Below are 6,626 nucleotides of genomic sequence, written 5' to 3'. Positions count from 1 at the left end.
TTTGGTGAAGAATCAACAACAAGTGGAACACAATTGTGAAGTTGAATGAAATTTATTGGTTATTTTAAATTTTTGGGGAAATTCAAAAACTGAAAACTGGGGCGTGCAATATTATTCAGCCCCTTTACTTTCAGTGCAGCAAACTCACTCCAGAAGTTCATTGTGGATCTCTGAATGATCCAATGTTGTCCTAAATGCCTAATGATGATAAATATAATCCACCTTAATCAAGTCTCCGTATAAATGCACCTGCTCTGTGATAGTCTCAGGGTTCTGTTTGAAGCACAGAGAGCATCATGAAGACCAAGGAACACAACAGGCAGGTCCATAATACTGTTGTGGACAAGTTTATTTGGTATCTTTATGTTTGAAGCATGATATGTGGGAAAAGGTTGAAAAGTTCCTGGGGGCCGACTACTTTCGCAAGACACTGTATATAGGAACATGACTACTATAAAGTATTTTATTTTTGGAGATACCGTTACTGTGGGACACATGAGAAATACAGTTACTGTAGAATTGGGCAAAAGATTGAGGAGGATGCTCAAAAAAGGGATCTGCGTTACAGTTTGCAGAGACATGTCCTGACTGGAAGACGTCATCGCTGTCTGCGCCGAATGAAGAAGAAAAGGAAAATTAAAGACTTCAATTGAAGATTTCAGTGGTATCTGGAGTTACCTGTACCGTATATACTGATATCTTCTTATATACAGTCATTGTATGGGGGTAATATTATTGCTACTAGAGGGATTTTTATTAAAAATGTTATGTGGTCACTATGTGGTGGTAATATATGGTGGTAATGGTGGTAATATGTTGTCTGGTCATGGTGTGGCAGTATTTTTTACTTATATGTGGTATTGTCATAGCGTCTGAATTAGATAAATACCGAAAGTTATCGCTACTGTTAACACTTGCGCCTCTGACATTCCGGGGTTAAACTCGTAGCAGCTGACTATTCCTCCCCAAGGACCAACACATTACTGGAAATATTTTCCAGGTGCGGTGATAATGCAGATGGAGTTTATTTCTGTGGAATTATATACAAGACTGCGGCCTCATATGTAGATGCACAATGCAATATACAATGTAAATTGTGAGGAGAGCTGCTGTATACCCCATCCAGTGAGACAACTTCAAATAATATAAATTATTGTATAATGTAGAAGTAAAAGAAATATGAAATCCAAGCAGACTATACTAAGAAAGCTGTAATACAGAAGATTAGATGACTGATTTTTATTTAAAGGGGTTGTATTACTGCTTAATTTTTATTTCACAAATAGCAAAGATTTTTTTTTTTAAATAATAAAATAAATATAAAGAATGCCCAAAACTCCAGCCGTAGGAAGTCTAGCACAGGCTACTCTGGTGGTCAAGTCAGGGAAAGGAAGTGAAAACAACTCTTTATTTGGTCAGCAGTGCAGCAGTCAGGTGACTGATGTCACATGATCACTTCAACCAATCATAGACCTCACTGATCAGCTCACCAAACAAAGGGGCATCATTGCTTCCTGTCCCTGCACCATCAGAAAGGTCTGCATGCTATTTGCTATGATCTAAGAACCGCATAATTTTATATACAGAACTCTTATTAATTAAAGGTGTCACAATCCTGCTACTCACTATGTCTTAACAATGCTTTGAGTGACAGTCTGTCAATGCTGTGACTGACAGCTCAGCCACCCTATGAGCTTGTCAGGCTGTCAGTCTAGTGTTTTCATTTCCTCCAGGTGTTTGACTTTATGGATAATTCCTAGGTATGTGTACTAGTAGGACCTGTGGTGATGTCACAATCATCATCACATGGACCTGGTTAAATACCTGGACATGTGAGCCTGGTTTCACATGTCAGTGTCTCTGGTACGTGTGGTGACAGTTTTCTCACATACTGGAGACACTGACACTGACTATAGACATGTCAGTGTGTTTTCACGGACCGTGTGTCCGTGAGCAAAACACGCTGACATGTCCGATTTTGTGCATCTGCACGGATCACACAGACCCATACAAGCCAATGGGTCCGTGTAAACACGTACTGCACATGGATGGCGTCCGTGTGCCATCCATGTGCGTTTTTAAAGTCATAGGGTTAAAATTGAAACAAATTGTTTCAATACACGGACATAGACACACGGACAGCACACGGATGGTACACACGGACACATGGATAGCACACGGATGTGACAAATGGATACGGATATCTCCGGTACCGTTTTTTCCAGTACCGGAAATATCAGGACGTGTGAAATCGGCCTGAGACAGTCTGAGTGGTGTTTTGGGGGAGGAGGTACTCCCAAGGAGCTCCAAGGAGGAATGGAGGACATTGCCAGGTGTCTGCAGGTTGAAACCTGCAGAGAAAAGGACTCTGTTATACTTTATTTGTTTGGTTTCCGTTAAGCCAGAAAGGCTCTGCTTTTGTTTTCTGAACCCTGCCTTGGTGTATGCTGACTTCAATAAACCAGCAGGTATTTCACCACCAAAGTGTTGCTGTGTCTACATGAGGAAGCAGCTAAGCATGGCAACCCCTCAAAGGGGGCATTGTTTGCTCTAAGGGGCACCAATAAGGCATTATTTTTTAAGGGGACACTAAGGATGGCATTATTGGTTTAAGGGTAACAATACTTGTGTTTCCCCAGTTGTTTGTAACCTATGTTATACCATTGCTTCTGCTTGCCAAGAAGGCTACCAATCTGATGGAACTAGCCACGAGAAGCCAATTACTGATCACCATAAAGAAAAGATAGGTAACATATTCTCATAGGCGGATTATAATGAAAGCAAAATGGGCTACCGTCGTGGGCCAGAATCTCCGGGGAGCCCATTGCCAGACTGCCCTTATTATAATGTTTTGTGTGCCGCCATCTGCAGCATCAGATAATCCAGCAGATAGCTTTCCTGGGGCTGGCTGCAGATGATGCAGAATGGCAGTCCAGTACAGAAGTGGAGCCTCGGAAACCGCAGCAGAGCGCCAGGGGAACTGGAGTGAGGTGAGTATGTCTGTATAGCTCTTTTAATAATATGTGTATGAAACGTGAGGACTCATACTGTATATAGGAGGCTATACTGGGGCTCAGATTGTAGCTAGGAGGCTATATAGGGGCTCACATTGTATATGGGAGGCTATGTTCGACCCCACACTGTATACAGGAGGCTATGTGGGGGCTCATAATATATATAGTATAGCTATATAGGAGCTCACACTGTATACATAGGCTATACAGGGGCTCACACTGTATACAGTAGGCTATATAGGGCTCACATTATATATAGGAGGCTATATAGAGGCTTACACTGCATACAGATGGCTATATAGGGGCTCACACTCTATACAAGAGGCTACATAGGGGCTCACACTGTATACAAGTGGCTATATAGGGGCTAACACTGTATGCATAGGCTATACAGGGGCTCACACTGTATCCAGGAGTCTATATAGGGGCTCACAATGTATATAGGAGGCTATATAGAGGCTCACACTGTATACAGATAGCTATATAGGGGCTCACACTCTATACAGGAAGATATATAGGGGCTCACACTGCATACAGGAGGCTATACAGGGGCTCACACTGTATACAGTAGGCTATATAGGGGCTCACACTGTATGCAAGAAGCTATACTGGGGCTCTCATTGTATATAGGAAGCTATATAAAGGCTCACACAGGAGACTATATAGGGGTCTCACACTGTATATAGGAAGCTATGTGTGGCTTCACACTATACAGGAGGCTATGTGTGGTCTCATACTGTATATAGGAGGTTATGTGCAGCCTCACACTATATACAGAAGGCTATGTGCGGGGTCACATTATATTGTATAGGAGGCTACACAGGGGCTCATACTGTAACAAGGACTTTATGAGAGAGCACATATGTGGCGCCCCCGAGTCCTGGTCATGACAGTGGTATTGCTTTCCTCCAGGGGAGAGTGATGCTATATTTGGAGGCAAAGAAGAATAACTGCATCCAGGTATCACAAACATGCAACACTTTCACACTCCAGGCCACCAGGGGGAGCTTCTGATCCTATTTACTAGGAGACTCCCCACATATATATATATATAACTGGTAGTCTGTAGGGAGAGTTAGTCAGTTCCTGTCAGAGAGACTGCCAGAAGGGAGCTTGTCGTGGAACATTAGCTGAGGCAGAGCCGGTACGATAGGAGAATAGCTGAGCAGACGTGGGGGTCTGCAGCTCCTGGCAGAAAGAGGAAACAGAAGGAAAGAACATCGCTCATTTAGTTCCAGACAGCCGTCTGAGGACAGAGGGTCTACGGAGCTGTGCATGCCCTAAGAGCTGCAGCTCCCAGAAAGAGAAATTGAAGGCAGAATTATATTGCAGTGAACGTGAAGGAGAGCAGAGCAAAGGAGAAGATACCAGAAGGGGACCAGCCCTGAGCAGGCTGCCTCCTTCTGAGGCGCAGAACAGCGGTAGCTGGAATACCGAGGTAGTTAGGACCTCTGCGCTTAACTTCAGAGACCGGCAGGACAGCTAATTGCACATTACCTGTCCACACCTACACCCAGGAGACACGGTGGCACCCCACAAAGTCGGGTTATCTAAGAGACCCTATAAACAGGCTCAAGTCACCAGTCATACGGGTTTTGTCCTCTCCTATACGGGGGACAGAGAGAGTGAGACACCACGTCTGTGAGGCCCTAATTTGAAGCTTATGCAGTAAGGGACTACACCACTACAGCGCAAGGGAAGGCTATTGATTTCCACCTGGGGGACTCTGGACTTGCAAGGGGACTCTGGACTTGCCTCCAAACTCTGCCTGCCCTGTGGTCTGGTGCTCTAGACTGTGGATGCTGAAGTCTTCAGTAAAGGTAAAGAGACTGCAACCTTGTGTCCTCGTTCTTTACTGTGCCTCTCACCATTCTACCATCTACACACTGAGAGCCCTGGGGATATACTTCACCTGTGGGAAGGTATACCATCTAGCTGCCATAACATCACCCAAGCAGACCCCCTTAAAGCAGCGTCAATCACCGTGACCGAATACCACAGGTATTCCCCTTTTACATGGACATGCCAGCACCACGGACCAGATCAGCCACCCTGACATCCTCCCGTGAACCGCAGGACCCGGTTTAGAGTACCCCCTTGCCCTGACGGGGTGCTCCACATACTGTATATGAGAGGCTATGTAAGGGCGAATACTCTATATAGGAGGCTGTGTGTGGGCTCATACTGTATATAGGGGGCGATGTGTGAGCTCACACTATGTATAGAAGGCTCATATTGTATATATGAGGCTATGTGCGAGTTCATATTAAATACAGGATGCTATGTGGGTGCACACAATGAGTATATATGGCTATGTGCGAGCTCATACTGTATATAGGAGGCTATATGGGGGCTCATTCTGTATATAGGAGGCTATGTGGGGGCTGATACTGTATATAGGAGGCTATGCCGGGGCTCATACTGTGTATAAGGAGCTATGTGGGGCCTATACTGTATATAGGTAGCTACGTGGGGGCTCATACTGTATGTAAGGGGCTATATGGGAGCATATTGCTTGTCCCGTGAGCTGTTATCCTCATTGCAGTATGGCTTATGGTCTCCTTTTCTAGTCCTAATTATAATTTCTTGATAAAACGATGAATGACCAAAAGAGGGGAAAACGCGACAGAAGAATATATCATTAACCTAAGTACACAACTGTTCAGGCCAAACAGGGTCTCTCTATCTATCTAATCTATCTATCCATCCATCCATCCATCCATCCATCCATCCATCCATTCATCCATTCATCCATCCATCCATAGGAAAAAATGCAGGCAGCACTCCACAGTTTAAAGGTGAAAAAAATATGGTTTTATTTCAAACCAACAGCATGTAGGTTTGAAATAAAACCATATTTTCTTCACCTTTAAACTATGGAGTGCTGCCTGCATTTTTTCCTGTCAGGATAGAGGAAGTTTTGGATGTTTTGTCAAGGAGGCGTGCATCCACCTATTGGTAAAGTGCTGTCCCATTTTTTGTCTATCTATCTATCTATCTATCTATCTATCTATCTATCCCATATCTATCTATATATCTATCTATCTATCTATCTATCTATCTATCTATCTATCTATCTATCTATCTATCTATCTATCTATCTATCCCATATCTATCTATCTATCTATCTATCTAAAGAAAATTAGAGCAGCACAAAGAAAGGGTCTGGGTGCAGAGCCCCCCAGGCAAATACCAAATACCAAATATATAACCCTCAGCCCACTAGAATCTATATTACATACTGTATGTTCATCACATATTATCTCATCGCCTATTTAGGATGCCTGGTCAGTCAGAGTAGTGATGGAGCTACATAGGGGCAGTGGACGAGAACCGGGGGCAACATACCGTTTCACCTTAGGGGGCAATCCTCGCTATCAGGAAGAGAATTGTGAAGTCCCTATCTCCACTCATTTCTGTTCTTTTTTTTTTTTTAATCAGATTTTCTCTGCAGATATGTGTGCATTTATGTCTTTATGTATTGGGTTTTTAAACTAAATAGACGAGATAATTTTTTAAGTTTTTTTTTGTTATGGTTTACATGAAAAAGGGCCCCATAGATTGATTGCTTTGGTTGTTGATTAAAGGGAACCTGTCAGCTGAATTTGGCGG

This window comes from Ranitomeya imitator, chromosome 2, assembly GCF_032444005.1.
Source record: "Ranitomeya imitator isolate aRanImi1 chromosome 2, aRanImi1.pri, whole genome shotgun sequence".
Taxonomy (NCBI): domain Eukaryota; kingdom Metazoa; phylum Chordata; class Amphibia; order Anura; family Dendrobatidae; genus Ranitomeya; species Ranitomeya imitator.
The sequence above is the reverse complement of the archived record's forward strand: the minus strand, read 5'-3'. Positions refer to the sequence as shown.